At 46.5% G+C, this 16,563-nt stretch overlaps 1 non-coding gene across 1 annotated transcript; it reads right to left on the reverse strand.

Moving 5' to 3' along the window:
• Nucleotides 1-3,713: 3,713 nt before the first annotated feature.
• LOC114631656 lies at nt 3,714-3,845 on the reverse strand. Its single transcript, XR_003712988.1, has one exon. It is a non-coding gene; the product is annotated as a small nucleolar RNA SNORA17 (small nucleolar RNA).
• Nucleotides 3,846-16,563: the final 12,718 nt, after the last annotated feature.

Raw genomic sequence — 16,563 nt, forward strand, 5'->3', positions numbered from 1 at the left:
CTCTGTTTTTTTCTATACCACTCATACCTTCAGTAACTAATATCTGTGCCAGGGCATAGATCTGGAAATCATGGGACAGCTTATACAAGTCAGGTCTCTCCACCACTAAGGACTTAAGCTGGCAGCAGGCTTGGCAGCAAATGTATTTACCCACCAAGCCATCATTCCAGGCCAATTCACTTCTTTAAATGATTGGAGTCAAAGAGATAGTTGCTATTTAACTGATCTTTACTGTATTATCATAGTAGTTCTTGTGCTCATTAGCATCTGCTAATAGTGATTGCTTTTATGAAAAGTATTCTACTTTCTATTTCTAGAGTAACACTATGGAACTGAGCCTAAGGCCCCAAGTGCTAGTCTATGAGTCTAACTACCTAGCTAGACTCCCCAGTCCAATGGAGAGAAACGACAACTTAACTCTACTTCAAACTAGTCTTTCTTGAATGTTGGAGGCACTTCCACTAAAAGAATAAGGGTTATGTTTTAATTCAGTAAATTACCTGATCCCAAATGCATAAATCTCAATTAAACAAAAACATTAAAAATATGAAAAGTCGAGGAAACATGACTCTCCAAAAAAAAAAAATTACTAGCCCCACAGTAATACCCTGCAATGAGAAGGAATTAAATGAAATCCCAGGCCAGAAAAAAAATCAAAAGGATTATTATAAATATGTTCAAAGAAATCAAAGAGTGTACAGAAAACTCTTCATCAGATTGAAAGGAATGGAAATACCTGAATAAAATAAGGAAGTCAACACAAGATATAAAAAAGGAGTTCACTAAGGAGATAGAAATACTGGGGGACAGGTCTTCTAAAAAGACCAGTAGAAGGTACATATCTCAACATGATTATACCTATATACAATGAACCTATAGCCATCATATATCAAATTGGCCAAAGCTAAAGTCATGACCAAGACAAAAGTGTCTAGTCTTACTAAAAATAGTGCTTGAAACTACAGCTAGAACAGCAAGACAGGAGAAGAAAATAAAATGGATACAAAAAGAAATCAAAGACATCAAAATGTCCTTATTTGAGAATTATATAATCCTATATAAAAGAGACCCTAAGGACTATATCAACGAACTCTTAAGTCTGATTAAAACTTTTGGCAAAGTGGCAGAAAATGAAAAAAAAATGTGCAAAAATCAGTGCCCTTGTTATATACCAATAACAAACAAGTTGATAAATAAATCAAAAAAACAATCCCACTCATACCTTGAAATATACCTAGCCAAGAAGATAGAAGATCTTTACAAAGAAGACCTTAAAACATTTAAATATGAAACTTAAAAAGACACTAGAAGATCAAAAGAACTTCCACATTCACAGATTGGAAGCCATAATGTTGTGGAGAGGGCTATAATTCCCTCTACAAATCTCATTCAATCCTCATCAAAATTCCAATGTTATCTTTTTAACTTTTTATTGGTTCTTTGTGAATTTCATATCATGCACCCCAATCCCACTTATCTCTCCTTGTACCCACCCTCCACCCTTGCAACCTTCACTGCAAGAGAGGAAAAAAAAATGTCACTGTAGAAGCTGTAGTGTGTCACAGGGTGTCCCACAGTATACCCTTTCATCCACACATCTTTACTTGCAAATGTTCATTGCAGTGACTCATTGGTCTGGTTCAAGCCAGCTTCTGCTACACTATCAATACTTGAACTACATTGGAACTCCTTTGAGATAACCTGTAGTTGTCCTGTGTCATGGAGATCCTATAGTTTTGGATCAGTAGGACCAACCCCTTCATGAATTCCAGTAGTTGACCTATGGGGTTGATGTTGTGGTAGGCCAATCCAAAGCCCTGAATCTGGGCCTGAGAGGTATCTGAGCTGGTCAGCCTGGTGGCTCCCCCAGTCTCACACCCTGGGGTCCTGCTCATCAGCAACCCCAGCAACTAGAGCCAGCTCTAGCCTGCTGTCCAAGTGAAATGTGCTGCTCACTCTCCAAAGTGTTACAGCTGGTGAGGAACATGACCAGTTCTCCCACTCTCATGACCCTGAGGCCAGCTGTCCCACCTGCCATAGATCTTAAGGGATGAGTGAGGGGAGGAGGGCATCCCTCCATCCATGCCACTGCCCAGCAAAAAAGAGGCAGGGACAGTTTTCCTGTGCTAACACCCTCAGGGATGGCTCACCTGCAACCCCCACATCCAGGGCTAGCTCTACTATGCTGCCCAGGATAGGTGCAGGGCCTACGCTTCCAAGTGCTGCAGCAAGTGAGAGATAGCTACAGCTCTTCTACCCTCATGACCCCAGGGCCAGGTCTTCCCCCTGTCATAGGTAGCAAGGGGTAAAGGGGGAGGCATTTCTCTCTCATCCACACTGATGTCAAGTTGCAGAGCCAGCTCTCCCATATCCATACCCTCAGGGATAGCTCACACACACACACACACACACACACACACACACACACACACAGCCATCAGGGTCAACTATGCTGCAATAGGTCGGGGGCAGGCACAGCTCTCCTACACTCATGTCTCCGTCAAGGCCAATTCAAGGTCAAGGTGGTGTCTACAGCAATAGGGATGGCATACAAGAGGTAGAGCCAGCTCTCCCACACCCATGCCCCCAGGGATGGCTCACCCATAACCCCCACACCCAGGGCCAGCTCTGCTGTGCTGCCCAGGTGAGGTACAAGGTCTGCTCTCCTGCTCATCTCCTGCAACCGATGAGGGGCAGGGCTAGCTCACCCACTCTGATGACTTTGGGGCCAGCTCTCCTGTCTGCCATAGATGGCAAGGGGCAAGGAATTGGCATCTCTCCCTTGCCCGTGTCACCTCATAACAAGCAAGTGCCAGAGCCAGCCCTCCCAAGCTCATGCCCTCAGGCCCAGCTCACCTGTGCTCCTGCCATCATGGTCAGCTCCACTGTGCTGCCCAGGCAAGGTGCAGGGCCTGCTCTCCCAAGTACTGCAGCTGGTGGAGGTGGGGTCAGCTCTCCTGCTCTCATGACCCCAGGGCCAGCTTTCCCACAAGGCCCAGTAGAGGGGTGGAGCCAGTTCTGTATAACCCTCAGGCATCAAAATGCCCCTGCCCTGCAACCCAGACCAGGGACATCTGCTAAGCCTTTGATGGTAACAGACCCTGCACTGCAGGGCCGCAGACCCAGATGTGGCCCCTACTGGTAGCACAGGTCATCACAGGCTACTCACATCAGGGCAGGATGCTCCTCGCTGCCCTCAAGTCTCCAGCTCTGCCTCTCTTCATTGTGCACTGACCCTTCTGCTTCTCTTTCTCTGCCATTTCTCCACCACTTTCTTGCTCCTCTTAGTGGCATCTGGGGTCTCTGAGTGTCATCTCAGGAGTGGTCTCAGGAGTGCTATGCCCTGCTTGGGTGCCAGGTAGGAGTCATCTTTACCATGGTCTGTCCCATATCCCCCACCAGGTCTGCATGGCACAGGACTAGTGGGCATCTCAGGCTAACTCCCTGTCTGGGCCCCTTGACACCAGTCTGGTGATCATCTCAGGTTCTCTCCTGGACTGGCTCAGCCCACAGAAGTGACACCTTGCAAGTGTTATTTGTCTCAGGCTCACACAGGCCCAGGGTCCACCATCCCAGGCAGGATTCTTCTAGTATCCAGCTTGCTCCCACCCTGGGCCTGCTTGGCACCAGACTGGTGGTCATCTCAGGCTAACTCCCTATCCAGGCTCTCTGACTGCAGACTCGTGATCATCTCGGGCTCCCTTTTTTCAGGGAATACTAGGCCACTAATCATCCACAAGTTCACAGGTCAGAACGCTGAATGTAGACACAGCCTCTCTCCTCTCTGCCACCTACTGACGCACATGTGACACAGCAGCCACACCTGAACCGCCTCTAGGGGCAGCCAAATTCATCTGGAGGGGCTGGAGAGATGCTCCAGCCATTAAAAGAGCTCTTGTTGCTCTTCCAGAGGACCCAGGCTTGGTTCCCAGCACCCACATGTTGGTTCACAACCACCTGTAACTCCACTTCCAGGAATCAGATCCCTCTTCTGGCCTCCACCAACACTCCCTGCATGTGGTATTCTTAGATACATATAGGCAAATCATACATAAAATAAAAAATAAAATACTTCAAAAAAAAAATAAGGAAGCACAGAAGAGCCCAGACAGCCAGAGCAATACTGAGCACACAGACGGATGCTGGAGCAATTACCACACGTGACCCCAGGTTATACTGCAGAGCAATAATAATCAAAGCAGCACGGAATTGGCACAGAAGGTGACACATGGATCAATGGACAGAACAGAGAGCGGATTCTGCACCCACAGAGACGGAGCCACCTGACTTTTTGTTTTTTTGGTAAAGATTCCAAAATATACATTGGAAAAAAAAAAGACAGCCTCTTTAACAAATGATGCTGGTAAAACTAATGTCTGCCCTTCCTCAGACATAGTCATAGCAGCTTCATTCATAGAATCTAGGACCTGGAGGTAACCTAGATGTCCCTCAACCAAAGCTGGATGAAGAAAATGTGGCACGTGTATACGATAGGGTATTACTCAGCTGTTTAAAAAAAAATGACATCACGAAATTTGCAGGCAAATGAATGGAACTAGAAAAACGTCATCCAAAGTGAGGTAACCCAGACCCAGAAAGACAAACATGGTCTGAGTACATCCACTTATAAATGGATATTAGCCATAAAGTAAAAGACAGTCGTGCTACCATCCACAAACCCAGAGAGGCTAAGTAACAAGGAGGGCTTAAGGGAGAACGAAACAGCTTCCCTGGGAAAGGGGGAGAAGAGGTTTTGTGGGTGGACTGAGAGTGGGTGGGAATAGGAACAGGGGGGATCAGGTAAAGGAGAGAGAGAAAATACTAGAGAAAATTTTGGGGGTGCGAGGTGGAAACCTAGCACAATGGAAACTCCATGGAATCTACAAGAGTAACCCAGCAAAGACACCTGGGAGTGAGGACAGAGAGCCTGAACTGGTCATCTTCTGCAACCAGACAAGGCCTCAAGTGTTGGGGTTGGTTCACCAACCCAGTCACAAAACCTTTCACCTACAATTTGGCCTCCCTGCAGAGGGTTCTGAGACCAGAGCCTAGCAGAACCATCATCAGAGAAGCCAAAGAGACTTCATCCAGCAGCTGATGGGAGTAGATGGGGATTCCACAGCCAAAGATTAGACAAAGCTCAGAGAATCCTGGGGGGGAGGGGGAAGGGGGAGGAGGAGGAGGAGGGAAGGAGGGGCAGGGGGAGGGGTGGGGGAGGGGCAGGGGGAAGAAAAAGAGGAAGAGAAGGAAGGATCAGAGGTACCAGAGGGGTGAGGGACACCACAAGAACATAGCCCACAGAGTCAACTGACTGGGACTCATGGGGACTCACAGAGACTTGGGGTCTGACCTGGGTCCTCTGCATATATGTTATGGCTGAGTAGCTTGGTGTTCTTGCAAGACGCAGTGGGAGCAAGTGCTGTCTCTGATGCTTCTGCCTGCTTGCAGGACCCTTCTCCTACTGCGTTGCCTTGTCGAGCCTTGGTGTGATGGTATGTTCCTGGTCTTATTGTAGTTTGTTATGTCATGTTTAGTTGATATCCCCAGGAGGCCTGCTCTTTTCTGAGGGGAGGGAGAGTTGGGGTACAACAGAGTGGAGGAAAGTGGATTCAGGCAAGGAAGGAAGAGAAAATTACAATCAGGTTGTAATATATGAGAATTAAAAGAGAAAAAAAGACTGAATGTCAGCACAGAGAAAAGTGAACTAGATCATAACCTCTCACCTGGACAAAGTCAGGCCCAGATGGATCAAAGACCTAATGTAAGACCCGAAATACTCCAGAAAGGAAGGAGGTGTAGGGGAAATGCTTCAAAATGCAGGCACAGACAAGGACTCTCTTAATGGGATTTCAGTCACTCAGAAAAGTATGGAACCAACTGACAGACAGAACCTCATAAGATCAAAACGCAGAGCAAAGGAGGCAGTCAGGTGAAAAAACAACAACAGAATCATCAAGGAAGCCTTTACTAGTGAGCAGGAGCCTGCATGTGCCTACCTCCCCTGTCCCCAGTTCACAAGCCCCACGGCTCAGAAGGATGGCAAGGCCTGCCTCTGGTCCGAGGACAAATGTGTGCAGAAGCCGGTAACCGCGGCTTCCTCCTGGATGTTTACATCATTGGACCGTTCACCTACAGAGACCACCTATAGGACAGCTAACCCCACCCGCTGTGCTGGGCTTAAGAAACCTGCTGAGGTCCCAGCACTAAGGTTCACACAGTCCACCTGATAGTAGCTTCAGTGTCTGTGTGTCTGTTCTTCCTCCATTCCCTAACTGACTCATTCACGTTTAAATACCAGGCCGTGTTAGACACGGCAGATTATTAACTCTGAAGGAGATAAGTGGTTACTGACATACAGTTGTGTGGCTGGCCATATAGCTCAGTGGAAGAGCAAATGGTTAGCATGCACAAAGCACTGGGTTCAATGCCCGTGATCTCTAAAGAGAAAAATTCAATGCTGCCGTGAAAACATCTTGTGTTGTTTTGCTTAAACCTGTGGTCAAACCCAGCTGTACACTGGGGACATTGTCTTGCTGCAGGATGCTGCCCTGTTTCCAGGACATCTCTGCCCACTCAGGCCTTGTTTTATACTCACGGACAGGTTTGCATGGCTGTTCATCACACCGCAGAAGTGATGGTTAAGCCTTGCCCCACATACACACATCACACCCCACCCGCCCCCACCACCAATAAATGCTGAGCCTAGCACTGGCTCGCAGAACTATGAGTCTGTCATGTGTTCTCTCTAACACTTGTGGCTTTCCTTCCTCCTGAAAGCACCCTACTCTTTCCCTATACTGATGCTTGTCTTGCCGCCATTTTGCTAACCTTCATACCTAAACTAAAAGCATGCCTTTCTCTCTTCCTCCCCCTTGTCTCCATGCCAGCAGCTGCTGAGACTTAAAGCATGCCTGTCCTGTTGTTGTTTTTCTCTGAGACTCTAATAAAATTGTCCATGAGCTTCCAAAAACAAAATTGAGCCTAAGTGAATTTGTACGTTATTTTCATAAGAATCCTTTGAAATTTCTGGGCTATGAACATGAGAGCTGGCCGTCCATTCGTGGTAGGGGATAAGAAAACAGACACTTTGCACTTGTCATGCATGGCTTAGTGCATACACACTGCTGATGGCTTTCTTGTTCTGAGTGAACTCTCCAGCCCAGGTAGCCCTGGAGAAGAACAAGGGTGATAGCAGCAGATGCTGACAAGACTTGTGTTTAAGAAGTGTCTTAGTGGGGCTGGAGAGATGGCTCAGTGGTTAAGAGCACTGACTACTCTTTCAAAGATCCTGAGTTCAATTCCCAGCAACCACATGGTGGCTCACAACCATCTGTAATGGGATCTGATGCCCTCTTTCGGTGTGTCTGAAGACAGCTACAGTGTACTCACATACATAAATAAATAAATACATAAATAAATCTTTTTTTAAAAAGTGTCTTAGCCCAGGTGTCCCAAGAAGAAGGAAGAGAGAGGAATGGAGACAAGAGAGGCAAAGACACGGCTGACCATGTGACCCAAAGGACAAGATTAAGCTCAAGGTGACAGCCTTGGTTCCCTCATACCACAAACACATCATGGTTGGAGGGACGTACCAACCAAGTTTGGGGGTGTCTCCTGTCTTCCCAGACCACCAGCACACCTCGTCCTGTCTCTACTCCCGGTTGCTTGTGGTTCCAGGCACATAAGCTCCAGGATTCCAGTTTCACTTCAGGATGCCACAGTGTGCTAGGAAGCAATTATTGTGTTCCTACTGTATGCCAACTGCAACTGTAATCCCCAGAAACCCTACTTTTACAAAACTGCAGCTGGGTACACATCCCTAGAGTGTCATCCATGCCCTGCCTACAAGGTTGGCAGTCCCAGCCTGCATGACTCACACAGAGGATGGCATCTTTTAGGACAGGTTCCTATGTTCCATCGTCGTCGGGGAGGGGCTTATAAGTGGAAGCAAAAGCCAGGGCCAAGCCTAGCGACTCATGCTGGGTCACCATGCTACTGAAATTGCTGTTTGGCATTGTGCCCATCTTTACTGTCAGCAGGGATGGTCTCATAAAGATGTCCACTATAGTAACTCATCTGTGTTGCGTGTTAACTGTTTTCAAGCACTCACTCACTCACAGTCCTCCCCAAAGACAGGCAGTGTTTAAAGACAGGTACCCAGTGCATTTCAACCCTTCCCTCACATGCCTCTGTCAGTTTCTAAAATTCATTGTTCACAGACTTGATGTTTGTGTCCCCGTCTTTCTCTTGTCCCTGAGCCCTCTCCCTGCAGTCAATACCAAGTGCCCCTCAAACATCAGAAGGCTGAGTGCTTATCCTAGCGGCTGGACCGCTGGCTTCCACGATTATGTTCCTACCCATTGCCTTCTTACAGTGTGTTCTCGTCTCTCCTAGCAAATGAAGTAAATTCCCAGAACACAAGACTGTGCAGGAGACCCACAGACCCCAAAGCCAAGGACTGCCAGAGTGTTTGATGTGCCCATGCCTTGCTGAGCAAAGTTTGTTCCAAGGCTTAGCATCTCTGAGAAAGCCTCTATGTGACTTCCAGGGCTACACTGCCACACACTCATAAATCACAGCGACATGTCGTCCGACGCACCTCTTCACAACTGGAATTTGTGCAACTCATGTGAGCCAGAGAACTGGGCTTGTGGGTGTGGCCGTCTGTTGGTAAATGGGAAGATGTCAGTCCTAGAACTGTGTTAGAAAATACGAAGGACTGAAGAAGCTGAAGGGGTTTGTAACCCCATAGGAAGAACAACAATATCAACCTACCAGACCCCCCAGAACTCCCAGGGACTAATCCAACAGTCAAAGAGTACACAGCGGGTACCTATGGCTCCGGCTGGATATGTAACAGAGGATGGCCTTATTGGGCATCACTGGGAGGAGAGGGCCTAGGTCCTATGAAGGCCTGATGACCCAGGATAGGGGAATGCTAGGGCACTGAGGCAGGAATGGGTAGGCAGTTGGGAAAGCACCCTCATAGAGGCAGGGGGAAGGGAAGAGGGATATGGGGTTTGTGGAAAGGAAACTGGGAAGGAGCAATAAAAAAAATAACCAATAAAAAATGAAAAAGAAAATGCCCAGCCTGGTTATCTTGTTTTTCCTGATGAAAAATTGAAACCCAAGATCCTAGCACCACGCAGATGAACAGTCTCGTCATCTCAGGGCAAACTGGGCTCACTCTTGACAGTTCTCAAAGTCAGCCCGTGAGCTGGATATATATCACTAGAGCTCGTGGAACATTTCAGAAATAGCAGGGAGAAGAAAAAGAGATGAGAACCAAGAATGTGTCTTCTGAGACAGGAAAGAAGTAATCCAGTACACTTGGGAGCACAAATGTCTTCCTTGATTGCTAATGAACCCGGGCCTGCTTCACTTTTCCCAAAGCTAAGGACAGAAGCCTTCTTACCAAAACGTACATTGGCCGTCAGTCAAATGTACGCCATGTGCACAGTTATGAAGTCAACAAGACTTAGGTGCCCAAAAAGGAACTAGGTAGGAAAAAAATAAAAAGAATGCCGGGGCAGGGCAAGGCAGGCCAGGCCAGGCACTGACTCTTAAGTAATAAATTCAGTGTTGCAGGGGTTGAATCCAGCAGCCAAGCTTGGGAAAGGACCGTGAAAACAATCAATCATGGAGCTCGAGCTCCTCCTAGTGGCCGATCTTGATTACTGCCAGAAAGTATCCTCTCCACCCACCCAGAGGCGTCAGCCCCACCCAGGGAGTCACTAGGTCAAGTCTTCAGTCCCCAGCCGGTGAGAGATTCCTATGGGCCAGGCTCTGGGCTAGCTCTGTCACGTCCTTAGTCTTATTAAAGATCACATTGGCACATTAGACACATTTTATAGATGATGAAAGAAAGTTTTAAAAAAGCTTAAAAGCCTTGCCCAGAGTGACACAGGAGATTCCAGGAAGACCTGGGGAATCCCCAAGTCAAAGCTCCTTCCCCAACACCACACAGAGTACAAAGTGCTGCGGATGAGGAGACGAAACCTTGATGTGTCCTTCATGTATGTTAACTGGGCAGGCTGACTCCTATTAAATAATCAGAACACAAAGCCGCAAGTGCTACTCCCACGGGGGTAGGAACAGTTAATGCGCTGGGACCCGGGTACTGTCATTCTCCAGCACCTCCGGCCTTCCTCTTGGCCCTTCAGAGTGGCCTGCCATCCAGTGTCCACCACACTCTTGCATCCCCTCCGCCTTAGCATCCTTCCTGCTGCAGCATCCCCCTGTAGCATCCCTCAACCTCCAGCATCCCCTAACCTTCTGGGACTCCAGACACAGAAAAGGAGCTCATGTGTGGACCACGGCATCCATCACTAATGAAGACAACTGAGAGAATGGCTTCCCTCCAGCCCTGCAACCAGATAAGAAATAAGGTCTTCATTCTAATAGCTTTTTTTTTTAAGACCTCAAAAAAGAGTTTAAAAGCCTTCTTTTTCGTGGCTTGACCACTCACATTGAGGAAGATCCAGAATCCTGTGGGAATTTGGAACAAACAAAGTTGGGCTGTCATTTGGGCTGGTTGATTACAGTGACAGGTTAAGCACCGCTTGTGGCAGGAAGACCTTGGCATCTATCCATACAAAGAATTGGGATGCCATTTCTGTCTGCTGCTGGTGACAGGCTAACTCACAACAGTGAACATCAGTAGCTGCATTCCTCGCTGGGAGCCTGCTTTGCATTCATAGAACACAATGGCAGGGTTTTTTCTTCTAGGATCCAGATGCATAGAAAAACATTTTATAGACACGGTATCACATTATGCGTGCTGCTTTGCAAACAGCTCTCTTCACCCACACTAAAAATACTTTTTTTATATTATTTAAATATCCTACCCCATATTTTTGTGGGGCTTGGGGATTGCGGTTTGTAATTTGAGGGTATTTTGTTTTGTTTGGGGTTTGGTTTTGTTTTGGGTTGGGTTTGTTTTTTGAAGCAGGGTCTCATGCGTCCCAAGCTGACCTGGAATTCATTATGTAGCTGGAGATGACCTTGAATTTCTAATCGTCCTTCATCCACCTCCAAGGGTGTTAAGATTAATGACATTCAGCATCTCACCTGGCTAAGGAGAGATGTTAAGGAGAAAACTCATGCTTTTGCATATCCTGGGCAAGTACTCTTCCAACTGAGCTCCACCCCGATCCCAGCTCAGCTTGTCTGTTTAAGTGGTCAAGTTCTCCCTGTTTTGTCCAAGCTGGCCTGGACTATTGCTCACTGTGTAGCAAGGCTGGCCCCAGACTATCAATCCTCCTGCCTTAGCCTCCCAAACAGTGAGATTACAGGAGTGAACCACTATACCCTGTGCTCACCTCGCTTGTATTTTAGCATTGGCTAGCTCTCCAATTTGCAGATTGATCTAACTTTAAGGCATATACCTATAGACATTTGAAAATGAAGAGTGACCTTCCTGTGGCGTGGATTTTGTTATAAAAGACTTTGAGGGGAGGGAAAACAAAGTATTTGCTGTGTCTTCACCTCTCACAATTAAATCAGTATGAGACTGTTTTCCACATATCTACCTGAGAGCTGTTCATCTCTTCTTCAAACGGTGTGAAAGGTTTGAGTCTGATCATTGGTGCTGGGTCTGGGTTCGGATTCTGGGGCTAGTGTGCTTGCTGCCTGGGCAGCTTTGGGCTGGGTGGGAAGAGACTGTCACAACCTCATTCCTTTGTCTATAATAGACGGGTCCTGAGGTCATGATGCTCTAGCACTCGAAGTGATGCTGCAAGAAGCAAGAAAGCAATGTGTGGGAGACCCTTCCCACAGACCAGCCCGTGATGCTGTCAGTTAGATCTTTGTATCCCTTCCCTAGCTCCTAGATTCACACCACTCTGGCACAAGAAGGACATTTTTTTTGTTGTTAGTTTAGCTTTATAATCAGTGTCACTAAAACTGGGATGAGCCTCTTCAACGTTCCTCTTTTTATACATCCCTTGGCTTCTCTCACATTTGTTCTTTCAATGAACTTGAGAGTCACTTTTGTTAAGTTTAAGAAAGACGATCTGTGACTGGGAAGGTGGCTCGATGTGTAAGGATGCTTGCTGAAAGCAAAAGGACCCGAGTTCAAATCCCCAGCACCCACATAAGAGACTCTCAAAAAGTTAATAAGGTGAAGAGTGAAGGAGGAAGCTACACAGTCTCTGGCCTCTGCACGCATATGCCTATGCACATGGATTACAGTACACACACCTATATATTCCTCAAGTTCATCCCTTTAGAAACACAGTCTTTGTCGAGGCCAAGATGGCTTGATGGGAAAGAATGCTTACTATCAAGCTGATGCCCTGATGACCTCTGGATCCCATGTGATGGAAGGAGAAAATTGACTCCCAAAGGTTGTCCTCTGACCTTCACACATGCACCACAGCATGTTCACACACACACACACACACACACGTGTATGCCTGTGCGCCACATGCATGCCTGGTGCCCGGAGGCCAGAAGAAAGTAATGGATTCCCTAGAACTAGAACTGCCATGTATGTGCTGGAAACCAAGCCTAGGTCTTTCTGCAAGAGCAGCCCGTGCTCCTAAGTACTGAGCCATGTCTCCAGCCTTTTGCTATTGCTATTGTACTTCAGAGCTCCAGGTCTCCCTGCATTTTCTAGTCATTTTTATGTTTGCTCATTTATAATATATTTATTTATTCTCTCAGTCAACAGCTCTAATCCATGAAGCATCTATTGTACATTAATCAATATCTGTCTCCCCTCTTCCTCTCCCTCCTTCTCTCCTTTGTCCCTCCCCTCCTCTCTCTCTCTCTCTCTCTCTCTCTCCCTCCCTCTCTTTCTCTCTCTCTCTCTCTCTCATCTATCTATCTTTCCTACCTTTTCCTCCCTCCCTCACAAATAACTTGTAGACCTTACATCCTAGTGGGAGAAGAGAAAACTAATTCACATACATACAGTAGTTCACAAAGTATTAAGTAATAATATAGCTAGAGATGTCTGGTAGGAATCAGGAACATGGAAGAATGGTTAAGATTTTCCAAAAGGCAATTGCAGATACGATGTCTTATGCAAAGGGATGTGAAGAGATGAGGAAGAGCTATCCAGGAGAATTGTCAGCAGAGGTCGCAGCCAGGGTACAGGGCCTCAGGATGGAGTATGACCAGCATGATAAAGAAGGCACAAGAAGATGTGCTTGTAGAACGACAGCGACTGTTGTCAGACAGTATAGGCAGAAGGCTGCACAAATGCCAATGTCTTGGAGAAAGTGGTACCCACAGGATGTCTTTTAACAGCAGACAGCACAGCTGCCTTGGTGTCTTGGGAGCTGTACCAGCATCCACACTTTAATTAAGTCTCATGACTCCAAACCAAAGACCCTCCTCCAATCCCGTATTCCCTAGTGTGGAGTCTGTTCAATTTGCTACAAGAAAACTTTCTGTGTGCAAGATCGCAGGTGTGTGCTATGAGATCGTGGGAAGTCCTGCCTCACCCACCTCATCAGCTGTGTCATTATGACAGTCATGACAAATCCTGCCAATCCCAGGCAACCCCTTGCTGGAAGCTCTGCATTGAGACCTGCCGTCCGGATGCACTCTGCTATCAAACACTTATCTTCACTGGGCAGGAATCCATGGGATTTCCACAGCAGACGTGTGGGCAGGAAGATCCGCGTTGTGCAATTTTTAAATTTATGTATTTTGGTTTATGTGTGGTTTATGTGTGTGTGTTTGCTTACACGTATGTCTGTGCACCATGTATGTGTGTGTACATGTGTGTGTGTACATGTGTGTGTGTGTGTGTGTGTGTGTGTGTGTGAGAGAGAGAGAGAGAGAGAGAGAGAGAGAGAGAGAGAGAGAGAGAATAATTAGGAAACAAAAGGCCAGCAAGGTGGATCAGTGAGGAAAGTTACCTATCACCAAACCTGTGACTCAAATTCAATTCCTGTACTACATGGCAGAAGGAGAGACCCAACTCCCATAAACTTTCCTCTGGCCTCCGCATTATGTAAAAAATAAATAAATGAATAAATAAATAAGCAGCCTATTAAAATGTTGAAGAGACCAAAGCCTTAGAGAAATAACAGGGTTAGGAAGAGACAGAGGAATGGGCTTGGTACCCACCACGAATCCCTTAGTCCAGCAGTGCCATCTCTACAGCAACAAATAGTAAACTGTGTAGAAGTCCCTAAGGTGTCTATATTTTACAGCAGGTTTTCATATTCATTTCTCACCCAAAGTCTTTTTTAAGTTTTCTTTATAATGAATCAGCCAATCTAAGCAGCAGAATGTCAAATCCGTCCTTACTTTAGATTCTTTCTATTGCTGTGAAGAGACAACATGACCATGGAAACTCTTATAAAGGAAAGCATTTCATTGAGGCTGGCTTACAGAGGTTTAGTCCATTATCATCACAGCAGGAAGCGTGGAGACATGGGGGCATGGAGGCAGACATGGTGCGGGAGAGGAGGTTGAGGGTTCTACATCCAGATTCAAAGGCAGTAGAAAGAGAATGATACTGGACCTAGCTTCAGCTTCTTAAACCTCAAAGCTGGGGGCAGGCTGGGGGTGGGGGAAGAAACATGCTTCCTCCAACAAGGCCACACCTCCTAATAGTGCTGCTCCCTGCGGGCCAATGGGGGCTGTTGTCATTCAAATGACTATAGGAGTATAGTATCTAAAAGCTGAAGGCTGTGATCACCTGGTCACTGTCAAGACCCAGTTTGGCTAAAGTTAAGAACGCTAGAGAGGCCATGGTAGCTATCGGCATCTAAGTTAATTTAGAAATAAATCAAGACGAGAGCTTCTTATAAATCAACCCATAAAGGTTGTCTGTCTTTCACGTGGTGTCACATGGGTCAGTACCCATGATTCGCAACATAAGGGAATCCCACTGAAGAACAGACAGCACATGTTTTAGGTTCTGGAAATATTGGGCACCTGGGTTTCAGAGACATGACACAAACTCTTACCAAACACAAGACATTCGAGAAAAATCTTCATTCACATTGAATCGAATCTGAATTGTCACTTTCTATACTAAACCATTCAGAGAGTAAATAAGCTGGAAAAACTCAGAGAGCGTAAAATGTGTAAATGAGAGAAGAGAGATGAACGTCACCAAATGCAAGGGACTTTAAAAATCAATGAGCAGAACCAGTGTGCACCTGGAGTCTGAGCACTGAGGGCCAGAAGCAGGAGCACTAACCCAAGTTCAAGATCAACCCTAGCTGCAAGGTGAGCTCCAAGCCAGCTGATACTGGGTCAAAACAAGCATCACTGAGAGGACTGCCTCTGCCTATCTACCGTGCAGGGAATACAGAAGCGACTGCTCACAAGCAGGAGAATTCAGCCAGTGTGAATTTGTGTTCTTACCACCTCAACCCCCAACACTTGCCAAAAGTTAAAAACATATAAACAGGAAAAAACCATTCAGGAGAGGAGGGGAGGGAAGGGGAGAAGAGGGGGTAGGAGAGGGCAGGAGAGGGCAGGAGGGGTCAGGAGAGGACAGGACATGACATGACAGGAGAGGACAGGAGACGACAGGACAGGAGAGGAGAGGACAGGACAGGATAGGAGAGAACAGGAGAGGGCAGGAGAGGAGAGAGAGAATACTGTAACAGGTTTAGGAATTCCTAGCACTTGGGAGGCAGAGGAGGCAGATCTTTGTAAGTTTCAAGAACAGCCTAGTGTACATATCGGGTTGCAGGATAGACAAAACTACAAACTAAATTTTACTTTTTTACCTCTGGCATTCAACTCCTCTCAAACAGAAAGAAAGAGTGACAGGTCTACTTCTTGTTGCCTTAGGTAGAAAAACAGGTCACCACTTATCAAGTAAGAAAAGAATTCTTGTGATAGTCCTTTCTAGAAGGAATCAATCACTTAGCAGTGAATGTGTAATGCAAAACATTGAAAAATGTCCCCCACAGCACCCTCCGTTTTGACTTATTTAAAGAATACAGGGTTCTTTCCATGGCTATTGCTCACACTGATCACAAATGAAAATCAAGACAATATAGACTACAGCCATGTGATACACTTTGACAGTGAAATTTCCCTTCTTGTTATGTCATGTGCAGGAGCCCAGGCTAGCTTCCTGGGATCTGAAAGACCACACAAAGCAAACAGTTGTCCTAGCTGGTGCCCCGTAGAACAACCAGCATGACAAACACCAGATCTGTGAGGGTGGCCACCATAGGCCAGTCAGGCTACCCAGCTACCTGTACAAGTGCCAGTCAACCACCCACTCATGAGCAATAATCGTACAATTATCACTTTTCACAACATTAAATGTTGGATTGATTTATGCACCAAATCTAACTGAAACAGAAACTGCAAACAGCCGAAGTGAGGAAGAGATCAACCACAAGAAATTCTAACATGAGAAAGATTGAAATTGCATCTTTTTCTCAGTTACCTAAGCTTCTGGCTTCTGTAGCAAGCAATTTGATATGGCTCCTCGTGATGCTCACTCCTGTTAGTATTTGGCAAAGCTAAAGGAAGTCATGTCCGTGGTGAGGTTACCATTCACTGGGGCTTCTATCTTGTGGGTGTGCTCTCTCTCTCTCTCTCTCTCTCTCTCTCTCTCTCTCTCTCTCTCTC

The sequence above is a fragment of the Grammomys surdaster genome, unplaced genomic scaffold (genome assembly GCF_004785775.1).
Source record: "Grammomys surdaster isolate TR1022 unplaced genomic scaffold, NIH_TR_1.0 363, whole genome shotgun sequence".
NCBI lineage: Eukaryota > Metazoa > Chordata > Mammalia > Rodentia > Muridae > Grammomys > Grammomys surdaster.